The following is a 12421-nucleotide window of genomic DNA, read 5'->3' as shown; positions in this document are numbered from 1 at the left end:
TTGACCTGAAAACTCAACAGAAGTCCTGTATGATCTCTGCAGAGCTGGGGAAAATTGTGCATGTTGCTCTGTGTTCATTAACTTGCTTTTCAGCACTTGGCAGTCTATTTTCCTTTTCATTTGGCTTTCAGACTAGATAAATTTATAACCTCTCTCTGTTTGTGATTGCTGTAATCACAGGCAGTCTCTTTGTGTTCTGGGAAGGGAAGCTGCACTTCCTAATCTAGAATTCAATTCCACTGATAAGACCTATCTTCTTTCTTGCATTGCTACTTCATCTTGTTGCCCTGCTTCCACAGAATTTTTGCTTTCATAGCAATTCAGTCCTTTATTATTAATTCACCCTCTAATGTTAAATTGTGCTTGGGCCGCGTATAGCACACTGAATTTCCTGGGCGTTCCCTTCAAGCCAGTTGAAAAAAATGTATCCAGCTTTTGAAAAGGCAGTACCTGAATTCTCTCCTTGCTCTGATCACACAGGAATTCTGTGTTTTCCTACTCAGTGTGGTTAAAGTGAGTCATAGGTATAGGATTTCAAAGAACTGCATTCCTATTAGATAAATATATGGCATTTTAGGTTTTTAAAAACTGCTTCAAAACCTGTTAGACCTTTAAATATATCTTTTTCTCCAGGAAGCACGATGTCATTATATGATTCTGCGATAACAAATGCAATGCACTTGGACAGCAAAGTTGGCATTTACAAATTCTGGGAGGAACTGAATCTGGGCTAAAGGATTTTACTGTTAAGTTCTGTTCCCTTTGATCAGGAGTGGTGGGATTCATCTTCCCTTCAGGAGACGCCTGTCAGATGGCCCTACTCTCTTTAGCATCAGAGAATGGTCAACTGTCTACAATGCAGAATTCTATAGAGGGGTGAGATGAATCTTACCTGGTGTGCTTCCTGGTGCAAGTCTTTAGAAATGGAAGTCTGACTATTTGAGATGATATAAAACTCTGTTTTCCCATAGCTGTTATGCAAATGATCAGTTTTGGCTAGGTAACTGGTAGAACATTCTTCTAGTTTAATGAAGCAAAAAGGCAGAACAGCGTGGAGTCTAGATGCTTCCTAGATAGGGTATAAAAGGATACTTCTGCAGAATCTCTTCTGTTAGAAAAGGGATGCGATGTTTGAATCATAAATCAAAAAAAGACATAGGAAGCTGATGTAGATGCAGAGGGCTTCTAACCAGAAATAGTTATATAGCTAGTCAATAGCAAAAGTTTGATACTCTTAATGAGCCAAAAAGCCCTGCTGAGCTGTTAAAAGCTCTGCAGGCACTGATGCACTGTAGGTATTTCTGCTTGATTTGAAATAGCAAGGTTCTGCTTCCAGGAAGGCATGAATTGGTGCCTGTGAGCAGCTACATATCTAGAACCCTGTCAGACAGAGCGCCAGATACTTGTGCTGGTTTCTCACCCAGGAATGATGTATGTTGCCAAGTGTCACCCCTTCATTTTGTTAAAATGGGATTACAGAGAAGGGAATGGTAGTGATGCTAACGTGGTATGGAATACTTAATTACTGGAAAGGGTAACCTCAACCCCCATGCTTTCCTCAGCCCGTAGAAGCTCACATTTCTGAAGAGGAAAACACAGAGTATCTTAGTAGGCCTGTCCTTCCCTCCATCTCTCCTGATTAGATAAAAAGGCTTGCCAAACTCTGCATGCTCTCTGGGTGTGTGTAAACCCAAGTGCAGCCCTGTCCTCTCAAGGCTAAGGATTCACTTCGGAGTAAAGGAAGGCTGGGCTCCGTCACCCATGCTGTGAAAGGCTTGCATGAAGCACCTCTGCATAAAATACAGTCTCTGGAGTGGAAACTGGCACACAGGATTCCTGGTCCTTGGGTACCCATGAGTCTCTTTTTTTTTACTAGAGTAAGAGCTCCACTGCTTTCTCATGTCCCCATTTTTTGCAACTTCGGCCTCCTCAGAGAAGTTAAGCCTGCTTTATGTTGGTTTTTTTAGGGCCTAATCCATTCAATCTTAACACTTTGTCTTTTGCAGGACCAAGCTGTAGAGCTTGCCAGCCACGAGAGCCTCTAGCCACGCGGTGGCACTCTCTAGCTTTGCATCGGTGGCCTCCGCTCCAGGTTAAGAAAGCAATTCAGAAACCTGAAAAAGTAGCACGCTGTTCCTCTATTATGCTTCCTTTCCAAGTAAAACCTAATACCTCTTACCAAAAAAAAAAACCCAAACCAAAAAACAAACACAAACCCTTCAAAAATGATGCCCTAGATCCTAGCTAGGGCTTCAAGCCCCTTTACTAGGACAAGAAACACAGATCTTCCCCAGACAAGCATCTGTGCGCTCCGTCGCAAAGGAAATACGCTCCAAGAAAGCAACGGAGCACTTGCAGGAAGCAAAAAAGAGTTGAAGATAATAATTCTAAGCTACTTTGAAATGCTTAAAGTTCTAGAACTGACTTGTCCACAGGCAACCTAGAGAAAGTTGGCTGCTCTGAGGTAGTACACAGCATTATTTGGTAACAGGAAAGCTGGAGTGCAAATATGGAATACTGTGAAACAGGAAACCTAGTAAATGAATTTAGAGGCAGGCACATGCTGAAAACTATTGGTGTTAGTTTAAAATGGTCAACTTCTGACAGCTACTTGTTTTGTCAAGAGAAATGCTACATGAATTGCTTTGTATGAGCCTGGTGCTCATACACTGCTAGTACTCTAGGCAGTGACATTCAAATTACTTAACCTACAGAGCAAACCACTTTTTCTGAAAATGTACCAAAGATATTAGCAGAGTTAGCAGCCATTTTCCCACTTAATATAAATTGTCTGCCTGGTGTTATTGTCTGCTGATGTGCTAAGGAGATGTTCCTCTAAATATTTTGCTTCTAATGCTTTTCTGCCTTCATTTTGTCATTTCAGATAATGAAGGGAAGAAAAATGATGTTTAATTTCCCAGAATGTTTATCTCTATCTGGCACTTTAATCACTGAGTGGCAGGTTAAGTTGCCTTTGCAGTGCACTGACATACTAAATGGATTGTATCTTTGCATGTAAAGGCAAAATAAACAAGATCACTCTGACTTACAATATCATAAAACGTATACGCCATTTAGATGCTGAATTACTTTAGAGAGTTTTGTGCTGGGAAACTCTTGAAAATTTTCAGCAGGTGTTTTTCCTGATGTAGCAGATGTACAAAATCTGCTCAAAGTACCCTTTCTTTGCCAAGGCAACAGGAGGGTATTTCACCATTGCACAGAAAATATTTCATTTTTTGAAAGTTGGAATGAGTATGATAAATGGAGCATTTTTGTTTTTCTAAAAATAACATGGATTCTTTCTGAATGTTTCTTGAAGTATATCCAACACCCCTGCTGGTGTTAGATACTTGTGTTCTATTAGTCAGGTTATAAACTGGGGGAGAGAGAAACTTCTCAAGAGCCAATCCATTCCCAAACTGGGGAAAGACTTTATCAAGAATTACGGACCATTATCCACCTGCTCATATTTTGCTGAAAGTGCAGATACATTTCTGTGTGCCTGCCTTTTCTAATATATGCCATAGTTACACGTTCGAGACACAACACACCTGTTTCTTTCTCTCCCTTGAGAAGGAGATCTAGCACAGTACCAGTGTACCTGGACACTTTTTGTAATACCAGAAAGCAACAGCATATAGGTATTAGGACATACAAGGAAGCACCGAAGAAGTCACCGAAAGTGAACTTTAACCAAAATATTGCCTCCTTCTCTGGAGTTCTTGTACATTTTGGCCTTTGCTCATGAATAAATGGGGCTGGGGGGATGTTTTTAGGAGAATTGGGGGCTCAGGTCTAGTGACGTACTGAACCCCCAAGTTAATTTCTGCATTTTTCCATAATTTGTTTTTAGTAATTCATATCCATTTAATAACATACAAAAATTTCCAAATACACCTACACCGTTGTTGTTCAGTGGCAATGCAGCAAAGTATCCATATTTGCTTGAAATTCAAATGTAAATTAATTACTTTTAGTCTACTTTCCTTTTAAAGAGTATCTTCAGCCTTCAACAACCTATTGTTTATTGAAGCAATTTTATTCTCAATTCAGAATAGAATTACTGACCATTGTTGTAAAATGTGGTAAGGATGCTTTGTCTCATGTTTTCAAAGTTGATGTTAGTACTAACTATGCAGAAGCATCCAAATTATAAAGAAACAGGATAGTAAAATAAGTACATCCACTCTATCTATGAAACTATTCCCTAGAAACTATTACTTTTTGAATTTTTAATTCTTGGCATAATTCTGTACTTATTTCTTTGGTAGCTTAAAGTGATATGCACTGCAATTTTCTTGAAATCCTGAAGCTTTGTCTCATATTGGCCAAGACTTACATAGTATAAAGACTTAGTTAAAATTCATGCACTCTTGTACCGATTAACTGAACTCAAGAGAAAACACTTGCAAAATGCTTACTAAGTAATCTGAAAAGTGTTTTTCTTTTATGCTCTGTTGTAGGTCTGTCAATTATACACTGCATAAAAGTTCTTTTTTCTGTTCTTCCTGCATACCAAAGATAACAATAGTCTTACATGCAAATATACAGCTGAGTAAATATGTTGTTCACCATGAAGTAATGATAATTATATGACTATAATATTATTCTTTATTATCTGAGATAGCAGTCATTCTTCAAGTTTCCCACTTTACTTTACTTACTGATAACTATAGGTTTCTTAAAATCTTGAAAACTTGTAACTACAAGAAGTTTCAAGAAAATCGAGGTGTGTGTCAGCAAGTATCTTAGCCTAAAAATGTGTCCTTTACTAACAAATGTTAATTAATGTCTTTGTTTCCGACATATTTTTTCTTCTTTCACAGATAAGTAGAATTTTTGGGTAGAATCACTTTGTTAGATTATCTATTTACTTCTTCTGCCTACCAGTGTACAAATTTGCGTCTGTGATTTTTCTGGGTCGTTGAACAGAGGACCACACTTTCTTATTAAACCAGAGAAACGTTGTCCTTACTGCACCTTTTGCCAATTATGTTTGCTCTACTGCTTTCCTTTTTTAGACACCATTTTTACTTGGGTTTAGGTCTGCCAGGCTTTTCATCACCCTTGCTGAATCCTGGGTGTCTGCCACATACCAGTTAATGTTGGAAAAAAATCAATCCTATTTCTAAGAACGAGTCTGGAGAAAAGTGCACTAATTGGTCAATGTTTATTTTAAACCAAATGCAGTCTGGTTACCTGTTCTCTATAAAGCTTTAGTGACCAGGAGCACCGATTTACCAGCAAAGGGGGGTTGCTTTAGCAATGGACTTTCTCCTATCAAAAAGTATTCCTGTTACAAAAAATTGCAACTTGTATAGGAAAGATGTTTTGACACATGCCACCAAAATTGTATGCCTACTGAGTAAGCTTGAGCTACTTGCGTCTTGTGGGGGTGAGCAGGCTCTGCCATGCGTATGCTTCATGCTGTTACAAGGGTGAAGCAAATAAACCTATGAGACTTCCAACAGAAAATAAGAGAGTGGCTTTGAGAAGTACGAACAAAGCTTAATCTCTGCTCAAAATGAGGAAGAATGGGAAGGGAGCTACTTTTGAAGATGCTGCTGCATCACGTCCAGTCTCCCATACTCACAGCAATCATATATTAGAAGCTTCAGAATTCTCTGTTGCTTTTTGTTAAACAGCCCGAAACACATCCTTTTTAATTGGAAAGAGGTAAAACTTAAAGCAGAGCACTGAATATGTTTCTTTATGGTTTTGGTCTTTGTAATGGGCAAATATCTGCAATTTTGAAAGCTGCTTGTTCAGTGCTTCTGAACTTTACTTTAAAATCTATACCTGGATCACCCAAATGTATTTGTTGATCTTTTCTGAACTCTCTTCTGTTTTTAAATGACTTTTGACAAACTAGTCCTGTGTTAAATATGCTGGATATGGTTTATAACAAGTTAAACCTAATATAAACTTAGATTGAGCATTTAGAAATATTTAGATTGCTGCCTTTGGACCTCTGTGTTCACAAGTTAAGGTTTTATTTTACTCAGTTGCTGAGACATGGAATTCTGATTTGGACAATACGCCACATTCTCAGTTCACATAAATCAGCTAAGCTCCATTGAAATAAAGCCCCAGATCTGGGTCAAATTAAGAATTTGAGATTTGGCTAAAGGTCTGTAGCTAACATGACATTCCCTTGCCACAGGAGATTAAAGCTAAGTTGCTGAGGTCCTGCATAAAGGTCCAAGTTGAATGGACTCCTGGAAATGGAGCATGTATGCGGGCTCAGAGGCTGCATCTTCCTCCCATCTGATAGCTGCTGAGCAGCTCTGGTGTGTGGCTGTGTTTTCCCACGTGAGAGTATGGAGAAGTGGGTTGTGTGGGCATGGACAAACTGGAGAGACTTCCTCAGCATTGTGTTTGCACTAAACCGTGAGGAGCACTTCTCCACAGGATGTAGAAGTTTTCACATATTCCTACACATCTTTCTTCTTGGTTGTCCTCTCAGTGACCTTCCCCTCCTCTTTACTGTTCTACAAAATATTAGAGGTTCTACTGGAAAAAGGGCTGCAGAGTAGGACAGATTTTACAGGATTTGGTTTATAAGACCTATTAGAGAGGTCTGCTTCTGGAAGAAGGTCACAAGTGCATGCTCTAAGACCAGTCTGTCACTTTCCTTATAGTTCAAGATCTTATGGACATTTTTATCTTCTGAAAAAATCTATAATCCTTCATTGCCTGATTCATATTTCTGTAATTAGTCTCCCATTCCATAGTTCGTAAGCCAAGATACTGTCTGCTTTTCATGAAGCTAATACTTGGCTGATTTTACTGGAGTGTGATTTTGACAATTTCTGCTTGGATTTTTCCTTACTTCTTTTGTCATCTTATGCAGAAACCTTGTACAGTTACTATAGCAGTTAGACTACATGAGAGACTATCAATGAGACTATAATTTTATCCTGCATTAGATTTTGAATATTAGGAAGAGAGGAAATTGTAAAATTGAGCCTTCAGTGCCCCTGAATTAAAGGAAAATATATGGGAAATTGTGAAAGATTTTTATTTCTCAAAAGTAGTATCAAGGCATATTTTCACATATTCTTTTGTAATTCCAGAAATTTTAATTAAAAGCTGAAACACCTTAATACAAAGGCTCAGATTAAGCAAGCACATATATTTTCAATGTCACTCAGCTAGTTTAAAATAGTCTTGTGAGCATCTAGCAGAATATGTATCTGGTGTTTTATTAAAGTAACAATGCGTGTGGGATATTCAGCAGTGTTTTTCCATTGTGGTCAAAGTAGTTTGGAGAATTCAAACATAACAAAAACAGTCTCATGACACTTGGAGATCCTTTTTTTTTTTTTTTTCATTTTTATCTAATACAGTGTTACTACACTGCTTTTAATGACTTTATTTCTCCTCCACAAAAAATCAAGCATAATCTCTAGAATAAATTATGTAAACAGCTCCTTTCAGACTACAGAAAAAAATTAAATCTGTGCATTGGAGAAGCACAGGAGAGCAAAGAATCTTTACTATCTTCATTGCATCTTCAAAAGTGGTATAATTTTTTCTCATGATATTGATTAGTTATGCCATAGCAACTAACGAATAAAGCTGTTAAAGCCACTCCTGTACTACCAGTAACACAGTTTAAGCGAAGAGGCTCAAACTGGTAACTGAAGAATGTGTATGCCAATAAGATTCAAGCATTCATTAGCTACATTCCCATATGAAGTTCTTGGTAAAAATTACATGTATCAAAAAAGTACAAAATGTACAAGAAAAAGTATTTAAAAAGTACAAAAAAATTACAAAAAGATGGAAGATTGTAGAACCAAGATTTGGTATTTCTATTTTCAAGATCTTAGGTACTTTCATTCCTTTACGCCAGCTCAGAAATTCTTCGTGTTTATATTTTAAAAACATAAGATTCATGTTAAGATTTTAGCCCTATTTTTATTTTGCTTAAAGTGAATGCAAAACTTATTTTCATACAGTAGAAGGAGCATTGGGACACTACAGAAGATATGTGAAAACAAAGATAATTGTTATACCTCATGGAATAAAGTACCAAAGTTACAACCCTTGAGTTCTGCAGGCCTACAGGTTCAGTCAGCCGAGTATAAATGTCTCAGACATGCACACAGTCTTGGCCAATGTCTGAATTTTTACTATCATGTTTAGTTGCTGTATCCCATATCATGGGGTGTGGTGGAATATCAATGTTTAAAGTCATCCATATCCTGAGGCAATACTTCTGAATAAATGGTGGAAACAAAATGGATTAAGTTCATCCAACTTTACAAAACATCTGAAAATAACCTGAAGCTATTTTTCTTCCTTTCAAATGCTCAATCCATTAAGGGGAGGTGGCTCTTCTTTGCTGGGTGGAGTCAAGTATCGCTTTTCATTTGCTCCATACTCTCTTGTGCGTTAAAATCATGTTCATTCTTTAACTTCATCTTTCATGAATAAAAACAAACTAATAAAAGTCTCTGGAAGAACTCACCATGCAAATATACTGTTTCATTATTATAGAGGCTTAAATCATCCCTTAGAAATAGGTTTATGTACTTATAATTGAATTTATTAAAATAAAAGATCTTGTTACAGATTTATTTCACACACTCTTTTCCAAAGAACACACAAATTTGGTTCAATCCCAAGAGCTTACTCTTGGATGGACTTTGTTATTATTATAAAGAGTCCACTAGAAAAACACAAAGTGTCTGCGGTTTGGATTTGACAAACACATTGCAATTCCTAGATGACCGTTGTCCTTATACTTTGTGAAATCCGTAGCAGTCATTTAGGTAGCCACCTTTCTTCTGGAACCCCAAGGACCTCAGAAGTGGGATTTAATAAAAACAAGGCATAATATATGCCACTGGCGTGAGACTGGCAGTAGGAAATACCAAGATAATGGTAAACTGTCTTGGAGCTCACATCTCAGAGTTTGCCAGGATAACTACTTTAATGGGACAGTGGATGAAGGTGAAGTAATAAATGCCAAACTATGTAAAATAGTGCCACATCATACATCCTCTTGTACAAGAATACATGATGTAAACATGTGATTTACTAAAAATTCGAAAATAAGTTGTTGGGGCTTCATACTATCAAAATGGAAAGGATTTCAAACAGCAACCTTCAAAGGGATAATTTTGGGCCTGTTTACATGTTTTGAAGAAATCTGGATGTCTATAATTTGCTGATGATGGCAAACTGGAAGGGGCTAAATGCACTACTGAGGGTAGGATCAGAATTCAAATCTCTTTGAGAAAGGAAACTTGTGTTAAAGACCTGTGTTATGGAAAATAGATGTGGAATGGGGAATAGCTGGCAGAAGAGGATGAAGGATTGTAATGGGTGACAAGTCAGACATGAATAAACATTTTGGCTGTAGCGCAAAAATGGCAAGCTTCAAATCAGTAGAAGTGTCACGGACAGCATACAGAGAAATTTATTCTCTGTCCAGTGAGACCTTGGATGAAGAACTGTATCCAGTTTAGGCACAACACAACACAAGAAAGATGTTGACAAATTAGAGTACAAAGAGGAACAATAAGACTGATAAGAAGTTTAGAAAATATGAACTTTGAGGAAGGGTTGAAGGAACAATGTTTGTTTAGTCTAGAACAGGCTGTGGGCAGATTCAATAGTCTTCACAATGTAAAAGCCTCTTATGAAGAAGATAGCTCTTCTCATCTGCAGGAGAAATGAAAGTAAGATTTATATTGTGTATTTTCATAATAGTAGAGTAATGAAGTACCAGGATCTGTTACATAAGGAGAGTCTCCTTCATTGCAGCTTTTTAAAAACAAGTTACATTATAAATATTTTTTTATATTTGGTATCCTGGTTGTAGTTATTTCTGCCTCAGGGCACCAGGGTTGCACTGGATCCCTAGAGATCCTTCTGATCCCTTGCATTTGTGTGCTTTTAGGATTTAATTTGACAAAATAGAACAGCTTAAGCTATGAAGGGCTCAAAAGACCTCCATCTGTAAATGTCCCAGGGCCTAGTGGACATAAGCCAAAGGAGATGCTGATTCAGACTCTTTCATGTCTAGCTGTCCAACCACTAACTGAAAAGGCATTATTTCATTTGGTTGTGTTCTGTAGGGACAAACCATGCTTACATCACCAGAGTGAGAGATAGGGGAAACCTGTTTTCTTTCAATTTTGTAAGGGTACAGCCATTTCTTTGGCACTGTCAGTGCTGATGTGTATGTGACCAGTGCCAAAGCTGTAAGCGTACATGGGATTTAATCAGGCTGAAGAGTTCAGAAGAGATTTTGAATGGTGGTTATACCAAAACACTGGATAGATGCTTAGTAAGGAATCCTGTGTCCTACAGTGACTGAATGGGCTTTGGTCTACCCAAACTAAACAATAAAAAATCTTTTGGAAGATTTAGCTTTTTCATTGTATTATTCTTGTGCTCAGACAAGCTTAGTGCTTGTGAATGAAAGCAGATATGACAGCAAAAGAGACAGACATAATTTCTTTATCTGCACAGGCACAGCATGAAATACAGTGGCAACGCTGATGCTAAAAGGCTTTCTCAGTTTGTGGGAGGATAGTTTAGTCTTCAGGCTGATGCAGAAACAATTACCAAGACTGATGATTCTGATATGAGTGCCTGTTCACTAGGAACTGAGATTGAGAGAGGAGTGTAGGCTAATGAACAGCTGTCACTGACTTTAAACCCATAATTGAGAACAGAAATGTAACATCCATTGCATGTTACTGGTCTGTTCAGCAATCCATTTCCACTACTAAAACATTTTTTATAAGCAGAATTGTTTTATACACACAGTTTTATTTCAACTGAATGTAAGACTCCCTAATTTTAACTGAAAAATGCAGCTACTTCCAAAATTTTATAGTATTTATCAGGAAGAATCAGATTCAATAGTGGGTCAAGCATGACACAATCTTTTCCGGTAATTTTTCTTGTTATGTGTTTCTGCTGGCTTACACCTCTTTTCCATCCATCATCCTCAATGAAAATACTTCAAAGTACCATTGTGTGGGTTAGACAGATGAATGAACAGGTCAGATATTAGGCACCTGACACCAAAGCTCCAGCCCTCCAAACTCATGCTTATCAGCTGCTTAAAGCAGTCTGAAGTCCATAGACAATTATAATTTGGTCCACTGGATTCTCTTGACTCGATGTTCTTCCGGTGGTATGACCATAGTTCCCACATCACGAGTAGCTCAAACCTCATATCTAAGTCTCATCAGGGTTTGCTAACAAGACATTCCTTTGCTTATTTTGGTTGACACCTCAATCCAGAAATCAGTTTCAAACTTGCTTAATAAATTGGTCTTTTAAAAAGAATAACTGAAAGAGGTTGCTCTCCCTAACCATCAGGCACTGTTAATTTTGGGGAAGAGGTAATAGAAAATGGAGGAAGTTCTATCAGTATGTTCCTAACATGCCAATAAGACCGTGAAATCACATGGAGTCTCTCTGGCTTTGTGGTTTACCATAAACTGATGGGCACCACTACTAAATATCTTAGTACTTTTCCTAAGGTCCCAGATAATCATGTTTGCAGTTCCAAAACCAGGTTCTTATTGGAAGAAAAGTTTTCTTTTGGAAGAGGAAGTCACACCAGTAAAACAGTGGGGCAATTACCATATGCCTACCTTTGCTGGGTCTCAGTTGTATGCAAAGTACAATGATCCCAGTGTTGTAAACTTCCATTACACATCCAATTGGCTTTGTTGATTGCCCTACACTGGCCTTTCAGCTTTGGGCACTGTGGTTTGAAGTTGATGAAAACTCAGGCAAACACCCTAAAGACTAAAAGACAACTGCTTTTTCAGTGACTGTGGTATTACTCCAGTAACACTGTGAAGTTTACAAAGATAATCAACCATTTCATAGTAACAAATCAATAATATATGCAATAAATTATCTGTATCGCTACATACCTCAAAAAATCTAGACTAATGAGAGCTTTCTTGTGTTTAATTGGCAGAGTTCATGCTACTGTACTAATTTTGCCAGCTGAGAGCTTTGTTGTCATTGAGTTTGGTGTCCTATTTCAGGTATAAACCAAGAAATATACCCTAGAAAGTACACCATTTTTAGCCACTGAGTTTATCACTTTCATTGCCAAGGAAAATATTTTCAAAATTGAAAAACACACAGGCTTTATTTTCATACTTGTTGAAAAAAAATTTCCACTGCTACACAAACACAAACACACCCGTGAGCACAAATCCTCAGTGAGGTAATGGCAAAGCTCAGAAGCAAGTCTGCAAGAACTGAGACTTGCTTATGTGAACAAAAAAATATTAAATTTACAGGCTGGGTGGCTGACTGCTATCTTCCACAGGTGCTAGCCATAATTTAGCAATAGCATTTTTTTTAATTACTGCATTCAGTTTTTATTTCTGTTTGCTGTTATTTATAGGATATGACTGTCAGAAGC

The sequence above is a fragment of the Mycteria americana genome, chromosome 4 (genome assembly GCF_035582795.1).
Source record: "Mycteria americana isolate JAX WOST 10 ecotype Jacksonville Zoo and Gardens chromosome 4, USCA_MyAme_1.0, whole genome shotgun sequence".
In the NCBI taxonomy this organism is placed as follows: domain Eukaryota; kingdom Metazoa; phylum Chordata; class Aves; order Ciconiiformes; family Ciconiidae; genus Mycteria; species Mycteria americana.
This window is presented reverse-complemented; position numbering follows the sequence as displayed.